The 12,088-nt window shown below is 44.9% G+C and overlaps 1 protein-coding gene across 2 annotated transcripts in view; it reads left to right on the top strand.

Annotated features, from left to right (window-relative positions):
• The first annotated feature begins 1,588 nt into the window (after positions 1 to 1,588).
• The window catches only part of Mapre3 (microtubule-associated protein, RP/EB family, member 3), a 56,764-nt gene continuing 46,264 nt past the window's right edge, over positions 1,589 to 12,088 (top strand). Inside the window, exon 1 of one of the 2 annotated variants that reach the window (XM_013013577.1) lies at positions 1,589 to 2,032. The gene's annotated coding sequence lies outside the window, so the exon portion shown is untranslated. The remainder of the gene's footprint in view (positions 2,033 to 12,088) is intronic. The other variant, XM_013013578.1, reaches the window with a different exon arrangement.

The raw sequence follows: 12,088 nt of genomic DNA, 5'->3' as shown, positions 1-12,088 counted from the left end.
TAAATTGACGTGTCATTATAGCACCCAGCGACCTACAGATTTCATTCTCCTATGTATTGATTTGTCTTGGGAATTATTGTTAACCACCTTCTTCCAAGAGTTGTTTTAGATGGAAGGGAGTTTGTTCAGTGTGTGTCCTGTCCCTTTCTTTTCTTATTCTATTTGTAATCTGCTTTCTCCTTTTCCCCCTGAGAATACAGACTCCATTGTGGTGCTTTGACATCAGCATGAAGTCTGTGGGAGCTAGAGCAGGAGATTTGGAGGAGAATGCTAGACTATGCTTTTGAGTCACTAGAAGAGAATGTAGTATCTCTGGCATACCAACAAGCCAGCAGAACCCAGTGGTATTTAGCAAAAGTGTTTGTGCAGAGGTAGGTTATAAGTCCATATAGCAGGAATAGATGGAGAGCATACAATGATATGAAGGTTGACAGAAGTCAGGAAATCTACCTCTGTGGAAGTACTTGGGCTAGTTAGGAAGAAGGATATCAAGAAGTCAGGATTCATGCCACAGAGAACTCTAGAGCTTTGATCAATAGGTGAATAGAGTTTTGGCATTAAGATCAAGAACTAAGAGTATGGAAGCAGTATAATAGTAGTAGCAGTACTTATATTGGTAATAAGGAAAATGTTGACTGAAGTGTGACACAGTAATGTTAGAGAAAGTGAGAAAGAATGAAAACCTTTGTGTTTGCTTGATTCAATTACATAAACATTTATTGGGACACCATGTTGCGTTTTGTGCTCAGTGCTAACGTGGCTGATGAATAAGGCAGGATTCCTGCCCACCAGACACACATAATCTGATTGAGGAGACTGATGTGTAAATGAAGGACACTAATACTTAAAGTGTGGAATAAAGGTGTTATAAAGATGGGTACAGTGATGATCACAAGCCATTCAGGAGAGCCAGACGCTGTCTTGGGCATAGTGGAGCTCCCAGGAAGAGAAATGGGAACAAGGACAGCACGCATGAAAAGAAAGAACTCGGAAGCCCTAAACGCAGACTTGGAACAGGAAATTCAGAACACAGAACGGGCATATCAAAAGAGAGAGCTGGTCATGAGTAGCTAATGGAGAGAGGAAGAAGCAAAACTTGCGCACAAATATATGGGGAGAGGGGCAGTACCAAACTCTAGTGACATCGCCTGGTGTGGCGTGCGTACCTGCGATCGGATCGGGGGATGAGTCCAAGGCCAGCCCGGGCTAGGCAGCCAGGACCCTGCTTCCAAACAAACACACAACAAAAGCCAAAGTGACGTGTTTACCTAAGTGCTAAGCTACCTAGGACGACTTTGTTCCCTCGATGCAGGGGTGCAGGTTCCCTCCTAGGGGATGCACACCGGTGGAGAAAACCGCGTTTGGGGTGTAGAATCACAGGCCGTGGTTGAAGCCATAAACCGAGGAGCGGTTATCCAGCCGAGCTCCGGCTCTCCACGTCCCTCCAAGGGAGGAAATGGTCTGCGCTTTTGCCATTGCGGCCGCGGAGAAGAACGCGTCTTCCCGCGACGACGGACGGGCTCGGGTGGGAAGGCTTATCCCTCCGGTGACGGGACGGGACGGAGGGATTGTTACCCTGTTGCTAAGGAAGAAGGAAGGGGCTGTTCCCAGTTGCCATGGTGACAAGGTAAGAGCGTTCCCGCGGTACCGCCGCGCACTGACGACGCAGTTTCGACTCCTCGTTGCCATGGCGACCTAGGGAGACTGTTTCCCCTCGCCCGCACCTCCCCGCCGCCGCCGCAGTTGCCGAGGCGAGGTGGAGGTAGCCGTCGCCCGCCCGTCGCCTCCCGGTTGCCGTGGAGACGGCGGGTGCCCTGGCCCCGCCCCGCTCGGACTGACAGCGGCGGCCGCAACGCGCCTGCGCAGTGCTCCCGTCCCCCCGCAGTCTCGGTGCGTTGAAGCCGGAGACCGCGGCGGCCTCAGCTAGGACCCTCCGCCCCGGAGCCTCGGGCCGGAGCCGCAGCCTCAGCCGCAGCGCCCCCCGCCGCCCGTCCCCTCCCCCGCCGCCTCCGCCGGAGCCACCTCGCGCACTGTGAGTCGGGGCCCAGGCGACCGACGCCGTGGGGCTGAGTCAGCGGGAGGCCCGGGCCCGGGCTGGGGGAGGGGAACCGGGCTCCCCATCTCCGCCTCCCCCGTTCCCCCCACGGCCGCCCCCGCCTCCCCCCGTCTCCCGGGGCTCCCCGCGGCCTCAGCGACCAGGCCTCCCAGCCACCTCTCCCTTCCTCCCTCCGTCCCTTCGGACCCACCTGGGGTCCGTCCCCACCTGATGTGGTGCCGCACCTCTGCCCGGGCCTGGTGCCCCCCCCCCGGCACCTCCCAAACTACCTCCGGTCGGTCTCTTCTCCCCTTCCCTTCTCCCGGGCCTGACATCTCCTGGCCTCTCTGCCTCTCCCCAGAAAGAATGCCAGAAAGAATGACTAGTGAGAGAGGAGACCTGCGGAGCGGGCATTCTGCTCGTCCAAGCCTCGGGACCCCAGGATTCGGACCCGCGCACCCCTGCCCCGGCTGGGCTGGGCAGTTGTAACTGGCTGCCCAGAGTCTGCGGGGCTTTCGGAATAGGCTTTGCTGAGCAGGGGTCAGTCCCATCCTGCGCAGCTACTGTTTGGTGACCCCCGGCTGTTGCGTGGTGGCCTTCCAGTAGGGAGGGGAGAAAGGGTGTGTTTGGAGCCTAAGTTCCAGTGCCTCCAGTGTGTTGTTGTGCAGAAGCATCTTGTAGAACACTTTAAAATGTACCACTCCCACCCTCATAGCATTTTAACCTTGGTATAATATAAGATTTCAAACTAGACCTGGTATCTACAGCAAGTGCTTCCGGTTTGTATAATGATGGATATTGGCAGCGCTTGATTTCTGGTATCTGTGAGTTCCTTGGAGTGATTAACCCTGTGATAGAGTTTTGACAGCAGAAGCCTTGTGGAGAGGAGGGAGAATTTAGGTTTTTGCATGATAGAGGACTGAGGCCTGTCTCCCTGCCTCTGCATCTGAATCTTGGTGCTTGTTGTCACTTGTTAGGGGGTTCTAGCATATTTGCACAATCCCCTGGGTTAAGTTTGCTATCTACCCACTTGCCCATCTTGCAGTCCCTAATCTTGGAATAGAGGACAGTCTCCAACAGTGAGAATCTGAGAGTTGTCTCTCACAGTCAGAAGCTCTTAATAGTCATGCCTCATGCCTCAACTTGAGGTCTCCTAACTATCCATTTTCAACTTCTTTTGCTTCCCTCTCCCATTTCTTTTGGCTTCCAGATTTCAATGTACTGCTAGGAAATATGTATAATGTAAGCCAGTCCTGCTGAATGAGGCTTTCAGTTTTTTTACTTAACTCTACAGAAGAGTAGATAATCCTCTTTGAAAAATCATGCTGAAGGAACCACTCATTTGGAGTGGGAGATAATGATTTTTTTTCTCCGTGACTCTGCTCAATCCTGGCCTATTGGCAACCCTTCTTAGAGCCACTCCCTGCCCCCATGCCCACCAGATTAGTTTACAGTAGCAAAGACGGCTGTCGTCCTAGTTTTAAACATAGAGATGAAGTTTGGGGAAACTGCAGCCCCCATCAATGCAGTTTCTTCTGTTCCAAATGCCACTCTGGGGTTTGGTGGGATGCACCTGCCTGTAGTACAGTGGGAACTCTGGGGCCTGAGAGTTACATTCCTTCTTGTGGTCCTCTCTGTGTCACATAGCTCACTGAAATACCCGAGGAGGGCAGGAGAAGACAGCTGTGCTGGAGAGCTGCTCCTCCTGGGCTGAGTGTATTTTGGGAATCAGTGTTATGACTCGGGTGGAGGGTTGTGATTTAAGAAAATGTGTCAAGGCTAGATAGATCAGGAGGGTGTGAGTAAGATGTTCCCTTTCCAGTTTGCTGTGGGATAGTAGGTTTTCAGAACATCACAGTGGTTTTTATATGGACTAATTTGCCTTTGAAATCCATACTAATGTTTTATAAGATGATGATGGAATGCCTTTTAAACTTCTACTCTTAGGAAACAGGACTAAGACCTTTCTTATACATCACCTCTCCAAGTGTTACTGAAGGTAATTGTTAAGATTAGAAAGAGGGACATGATTTAAACTGAATTAGACCTAAATCTTTGTGATGGATGTTAAGGCTGGGAAGGACTGTATTTCCTTCATTCTAAGATACACCAGAAATTTACCAGCAACTTTTAGGTGAAATAATTTGATGCTGCCAGATCAAAATATATATGCTGAATCCAAGGTGCTTTCTAATTTCAGAAACATTCAAACAGGCAGAGAGGAAGTGGTGCTGTGGCTCAAGTGTTAGAGCGCTAGCCTTGAGCACAAAGAGGTTCAGGGACAGTGCCCAGGCCCTGAGTTCAAGCCCCACAACCACCACCACCAACAAAAGTAAAACAGGCAGGGAGCGGCAAGACTTGAAGGTCTTTCAGTATCTTTGCATTAGAAAGGATGCTGTTCTTGTATTCTTGTGTGATGTTGCCATTACTCAGAGCCTCCTGAGAGTGGCATGCTCTCTGAAGATGGCTTTCTCCTATGCCTTCCTTCAAGCCAGACTATTTTGAGGGCTGTATTTGGAAGGTGATCGAGTAGAGTTAGGCATGGTAGGGGAAAGTTCCCATTTGGAAGGGAACTTACTATGGTACTGTCCAGAAAATGATCCAACAGCTAGCAGCAAACATCATCTGAAACCTGTAACTGATTTAGGCAAATGGTATTTCTCAGAAACTGAATAGAAAATACAATATTTCTGACCAGAATGCATCTTCCATGATTTGTTTACACATATATTTCTAAGAATTCTAAAGATCATGTTGTTCCTCCCCCTTCTTAGGATGTCAGAAATGGAGGGGACCTCATGTGGCATAGTTTAATGTCCAAATTTCCAGATTGTGACATGAGACACCAAGGTTAAGTGATTTATCCCAAGGTCACTCAATAAAATGTAAAAAGTATGTGAAAGCGCTTTGCATTGTGTATACTATGCATGATTGTTGGTGGTTATTAGTGTCTGAGTGAGGATTAAAACCCTAATTTCCAGACTAGAAATTTTACACCACTACATTGTTTCATCCCTCATACTTAATAGTCCAGAGGGTTTTAATAAAAATAATTTAGTAGTGTGTAATTAGCCCTGTAAACAAAGGCTTGTTTAATTATCTGAGATGTTGCAAAGTCAGGCAAAATTTAGTGTGACACTGTCTAATTAAAAATTTATTCTTGCCACCTTGAAAATAATAGTTTCTCCTTACACATTCTGACTTCAGGAAGGTTTTCATTTCTAAAATTTGCATCAACTAACAGAAAGCAAATGCAGAGTTTGGTAGCTGAAGTCTTTTCAGCTTCTTTTCTGTGTGCTACATTCCAGAAGCAACATGGAAAGGGCAGAAATGGGGCTCAGATCAGGAGTACACACATTGAATAATTTCAGAATTAGTTTCTCAAATGGAATCTTTTGTAGATTCTGGGAGCCATAGGGACTTCTAAGCCTTATCCTAGGAAAAGGAGGAAATCTGAAAGCAGACAGATCTGAGTTCAAATTCCAGTGGGGCCCCTTCCTGGCTGGGTGACATTGAACAGGTTATGTAACTGCTAATTTCCTCACCTGGAAGCCTGGATAATGACTGACGATTTTACAGGGTTATTGGATCAAATGAATAAAGTATACAGAGTATTTGTTAACTAAGAGGTAACAATCACTATTTCATATTTACCAATGTCCAAATTTTAAAAAAAAATAATGCCTTTAAACTTTATCATGACTTAAGTCTCCCCTGGTTCCACTTAGTTTCCCCCCCCTTCCCTTGGGAACCCTCACAGTGTGTTTGGTGTGCACAGAGAGATTTGTCCTGTAAAGGCCTGCCACTTGCAGTATTATTTCAACTGCCAAATAGGAGACAGTGTATATGAAGTGCCCCTTTGTCTCCATGTATTCAGCTGACCTGGTTATCTGAAAGAACGGTCAGGCACAAGCAGTTGACTGTAGCACAGCACAGACTTGGCATGTTTGTGTGTCATGGGGTAGTCTATAGAGGCCAGTGTAGCGAATGATTTCAATTTTAAATGGAAAAACTGCTATGTGCTTGCTAGTGAATAAAACTAATATAGCCTTCATTCACTTTTTCTACCATTCAAAGTGTACCTTTACTGCTCAAATCACCTTCCACACTCATGAAATGCAGGAAATGGGACCAGAGCTATTCATCTTAGGGGAGAAATCCCCTTGAATAATGAGGAGAGATAAGGGAAGGTCATTTGGATAATAGCAGTTACGGAGTAATTAAGGAGTCAGGCCAAGCTGTTCAGGTGGGGAACACAAATAAATTTAAATTCCTATGAAAATTTCAGGAATCCTGTGCTGGTAAGCTCATTCCTATAACCCTAACTACTTCAGAAGTTGAGATCAAGAGGACTGAAATTTAAGGACATCCTGGCAGAAAAGTACTTTCTCAATCAATCGCTGGATATGGTAGCACCCACCTGTCATACCAGCCACCATATGAATCGAAAAATAGAAAGATCTTGGTCCAGGTACATACTAGGACAAGAAGTGAGACCCTGTATAAAAACAACCCAATAAAAAAGGAGTTAGAGCAGTACAGCACCTGCCTAAAAAGCATGAGGCCCTGAGTTCAAAACTTAATAACACACACACACATTATTAGGGAAGAAAATAAACATGTAAGGCATTTAAGATGGAAAAGATAGGAGCTAGCTGGGCACCAGTGGCTCATGCCTCTAATTCTTATTACTTAGAAGGCTAAGATTTGAGGATTGTGATACAAAGACAAACCAGGCAAGGGAGGCTCTAAGAATCTTATCTCCAGTTAAGCACTCAAAAAAAGCCAGAAGTGGAGCTGTGGCTCAAGTGGTAGAGCGCTAGCCTCAAACAAATAAACAAACAAAACTCAGGGACAGCACCTAGACCCTGAGTTCAAACCCCAGGACTGGAACACACACACACACACACATACACATACATACATATAGAAAACAGGAGCTAGGGTATAATTTGGCACTAGTGCATTGCCTAGCATGCACAAGGCCCTTGGTTTGATTCCCAGTGCCACAAATAAATGAAGATTGAAAAGATAATACATAGTGTAACATAGTATAATGCAATAGTATATACTTCTGGGAAGTGGAATGTGGGTGTAGGGAAGAGAAAAAGACTTACAGGGGAGCTTTTACTTTATGTTTCAATATTTGACCTGTTATAACATGCCTGTATGCTTTGTACTTTAGGGAAGACCTTGTCAAGCCGTTAGCAGTAGTAGTTCAGTAAATCCATTTTGATATTTTGGTACAAAAGAGGCAATTGCCTATCTTGCTTTGATTTGGGCCTAAGTTGGCCAGTTGTGTGTTTTCACCAGGTGCCCTGTTTATTATAGAAAGATGACACACCTCTCAGTCAGGCATGTGCTTTGGGTGCTTACCCAGAAGTTAGGATGGCTCATGCTGAGTAATTCACATTCCAGCACCCAATCTTCTCTTTGGCCAGGAGTGCAGATTCGTGAGACAGTTGGCTAAGGTTGGTGAGGCATCCTGTGGCCAAGGATGTTTTTTCCCTATGTGGAGTTGGCTGGCCAACTCTGGCCCAAGCACTCAGACTTGTTTCCACTAGCATAGGGCCCTACTAACTTTGCTAAACTGGCTGGGTACTGTTGCCTAACTTTTTATCATAACATCAGTGTTCTAAGCCCTGGATGCTTGATTTGTTTCAAGTAAATAAAGACTTGGGCTATTTGGAATGTTTTAATTCCATGCAAAATGATTTCTTTTCCCGAAACTGTTTCCTATATATAGGAGATACATACCACTTGTATGATATATTTAAAATAACTAAGCAAGAAGCATGACTCCAAATTTGCCTAGTTGTTTTGACTAGATTATATATATATATCAAAACCCCTAAAAGGACACATGTCCTTAGACCAGAAATTACTGTGCTAGGACTAGTCAGAGAAATCAAAAGTGTATTTAAAAGTACTGTATGTAGATTTTTATTACTATAATTTTTGGGGTTGGTCATATGGCTTGAACTCTGGGCCTGAGTGCTGTCCCTGAGCTCTTCAGCTCAAGGCAAGTGCTCTACCACTTGAGCCACAGCACCACTTCTGGTTTTCTGGTGGTTAATTGGAGATAAGAGTCTCACAGACTTTCCTTCCCAGGCTGACTTTTAACCTCGACCTTCAGATATCAGTCTCCTGAGTAGCTAGAATTACAGGTGTGAGTCACCAGCACCCGGCAATATAATATTAGTTATAATATCAAATACTTTAAACATCCAAAAGAGCCAGCAATTAGGGATTGGTCAAGCTCATACAAATACTACACAATGAAAATACTTGTAAGACGAGGCATAGAGAATTACAGTTCCATGCCAACCTCGGCAAAAAGTTAGTGAGATCCCCATCTCAACCATAGCTGAGTATGGTGGCACACATATGTCATCCAGCGATGCAGGAAATGTAAGTAGCTGGATTGCAGTTGAGGCTGACCCAGGCAAAAATGCAACTCTCTCTCTCCCAAAAATAACTAAAGTAAAAAAGGCTAGGGATGTAGTTTGACTGGTAGAATGCCTGCCTTGCAAGCCCACAGTCCAGAGTTCAAAAATTAATACCACAAAAAAGTTATGAAAGTGGGTCTTGAGATAGTCTGATTTGCCTCTTAATTTTGCTGGGGACTTTTATTAGAAGTCACCCAACAAGGCCTTTCTTTTTGCCATGTCTTTTTAGACTGAATTCTTAGTTCTTCGGTGTTTCAGAGGCCTTCATGAGGGCTTTAACTGTGGTTTGGATGTATGGTGTACCTATCTAAACCATCCTCAAAGACTTCCCAGGCTTCTAAAACATCCTCAAAGACTGCTGCAGCCTCTTTTCTCCTTTAGTCCTTGGTCAGATTCTGTTCATCTATCCATTCTGAAGCCCTTCTCTCTTCTAGGGATGGAGACAGACGAGTCCCCACCAATGATTGCATCATGGACAGAAACCTGTACAGGGACAGGCTAATCAGCGTCCTCTTGCCTATGTCAGGTCTCTGGAGCCACTGACTCTCAGTCAGGGCTGGCCCAGTAGCTGTCTTGTTGCCTGTATTCCCTACCCACTGTATATGGCCTTAGAATAAAGGCACAGACTATATCTTATACAATGAAGCACCAAAGATGTGTTACTGACATCCATTATCATCATATTTGCTAGTCACTCCACACCCCCATGTTATCTTTCAGTTCAGTGGATGGACCCTGACTTCTAATAGTGGTGGAATCTGCCCAACTCTGAGCACAGGAAAAGTAGTGTCTCTGGCGTCCTCCCGGAGATCCTTGCAGATGAGGGACATATGGCCTGTCGCACAGCTTGGCCTGTGCTTCAATAAATGTTTACTAAGCAGGATCTGCCTCTTCTTCCCAATGGTTCTGATGACCCAAACACTTGTCCCAGATGGGGCAGATGCCTTCCCTGCTGCCTAGAATTAATGAACAAGGCTCCACTTCTGAGTGGTTGTCAGAGAAGTAATCATCTTTTCTTAGGGCATTGTTGTCCTGGTCACCTTGTAATATAATATAATTATAAAATAATATCCTAGTCACCCTGTAATAGTACTACCTGACTAGTAAGATATGAAATCTTACCTCCCTCTGAGTCAGCAAGATCATAGTTTGGACCAACATAGTGTTGCCATGTGAAAGGGGCAGGTCTCAACCCACTGGATGAAATTAAATATCCCTTTTCACGTGAGGAGTGTTGTGCTGAGGGCTTATCTCTGATGGTATAAACTGTACCTGTGGCCAGACTTTTCTGAGCTCTTGGCAGCCAGCCAGCGTCCTCCCTCCCCCCTTCCTTGCAGGTTATTGCCTCTTGTCAAGGACTCTGACTTGGTCTCTGGCTTGCTCTGATTTTACATTGGTAGAGTTGGCAGCGGAAAGATCCTACTTGGGCATCCTCTTATCACCCTTATGTGACAAGAGCCCTGTACGTACAGAGATGTGTCATGCTGGCCCCAAATAGCAGGGTACAATGTTTTGAAACAACTTAATAAAGCTTGTTGTATTCTGCACAAAATATAGTTTACAACTTTACAGACTATTTCTCTAAATTTGCATATTGTCTTCCCAATACCTTATTATAAATATAGTATCAAAAGTTCTTTCTCTGTTTTGTGTTTGTAGTCACTATAGGGTATAAAATAATGAGATTCAATTGTTTTTTTAGGAGACTGTAGTCTGGTGTGGAAGATAAGGTGGATGTGGGGGTGATGGTTATATATAACAACATTGGAGGCCAGCAACACATCTCTAGTGCTTTATTGCATATGATGTAATCTTTGCTCCTATGGAACACAGCTAACATTCTGGTGAGTGAGTCAAACATAATTGTATGAGATATAGCAGAAGAAGATGGGATCTTAGCAGTGATGGCAAAGGGTGCATGGTAGCCCAGCAGGAGGAGTGGCCCTTAGCCTGGGAAAACCAGGGAAGGCTTCAAGAGAAGGAGACCCACTAGAGCTGAGTATGCAGGATGGACAGCTCAGCAAGAGTCAGGCAGAAGAAGTGAACTGTGTGTCAGGTGTCAGTGGTTCTATGGAGTCTGAGTCCCTGAAGACTTTTGAGAGGAAAAGGATCACTGTGAACTGGAAGCAGAATCTGATCTTGTGCTGAAGACGAGCAGACCGTGAGTAAACAGAACATGGAAGGGGACTTTCCATGAGGACAGGTGTGGCAGCAGTGAGAGAGGGCACTGAGAAGCCTGAGCATGGCTCCCGTGCCACATGAGGTTTGGAGTTTGAGAAACACCAGTAGAAAATTAGGACATTGGAAGAGGCAGTTTGACGAGGACAGCAAGATATGACAATGGGGACATCCAAGTGAAATGATCACATAGAACTAGAGGTTGAAGGTAAGGCTGGGGGTGAAGCAATAGATGTGGAGTCAACAACACAGAGATAGGAGGTCTTGGACACAAAGGCCAGATCCCAAGTAACAAGCTTTGAGAATGATCCATAGCTAAAGAAGTGACGAGATGGAAACTAAGAATAGTGTGATGTCAAGGGAAGAAAATTATCCAGAAGAGGGCTTCAGTGCTGCTGACTTAACTGGAAGAAAGATTTGGTGATTATTTTGGATGTCAGTTCAGGTAAACTGGAGAGGGAAACCACGATTACACAGTGGTAAGTGGGGAATTGATGGGATTGATGATGGTCACATGAGAATGGAAGGGGAAAGGTAGTGATCAGAACAAGTGGTAGAATACATTCTTTATTATAAAATTGCTCTTTATCAGCAAACATAGATGAATTTGTGATGCATTGTTTCATAGTAATTTATATAGCTATTGTTTAAAACATATTTGATATATTACAGGGTGCTTCACCTACAGATTTCTCTATTAACCTAATCCATATATCATCATTTTGACGACTTCATTTCTTTTGTCATATCTTTGTATACCAAGTACGCATCACCGTTTATCTGCTATAGACAATTGGAGTATTTCCAACATTTTTATGTACAAATATCTCTTTTCTAAAGTCAGGCATCAATGGCTCACACCTGTAATCCTATCTGTTCAGGAAACTGCGATCTGAGGAACAGTCTGAAGTCTTTGAGACTCTTATCTCCAATTAACCACCAAAAAGACAAGTGGAGCTGTGGCTCAAGTGATAGAGTGCTATCTTTCAACAAAAAAAAGTTCAAGGGCAGTGTCCAGGCCCTGACCTCAAACTCCAGCACTCACACACACACACACACATGCACACACACACACACACACACACACACACACACCATAAAAAGGAAATTTTATTTTGAACATCATTGTGTAAGGGAGTTTTTCTTTTATGGATATTACTTTGGAGGTATATTCAATAAAATGGAATTATAAAGGCAAAGGGTACAAATGGTATTTATGTATTTAATCAGTCATGGGGCTTGAACTCTGGGACCTAGACACTGTCCCTGAGCTCTTTTGCTCAAGATTAGTGCTCTACCACTTTAAGTCACAGCTCCACCTCTGGTTTTCTGGTGGTTAACTAGAGATAAAATGTCAGTATAACTTGTGGAGGAGATGGGGAAAAACCAGTGGTTTAAGGATACAGGTGGACCTGTTGCAACAATG

Source organism: Dipodomys ordii, unplaced genomic scaffold (genome assembly GCF_000151885.1).
Source record: "Dipodomys ordii isolate 6190 unplaced genomic scaffold, Dord_2.0 Scaffold20, whole genome shotgun sequence".
Lineage (NCBI taxonomy): Eukaryota > Metazoa > Chordata > Mammalia > Rodentia > Heteromyidae > Dipodomys > Dipodomys ordii.
Note: the sequence above shows the minus strand (reverse complement) of the source record. Positions and strands in the feature narration are given on the sequence as shown.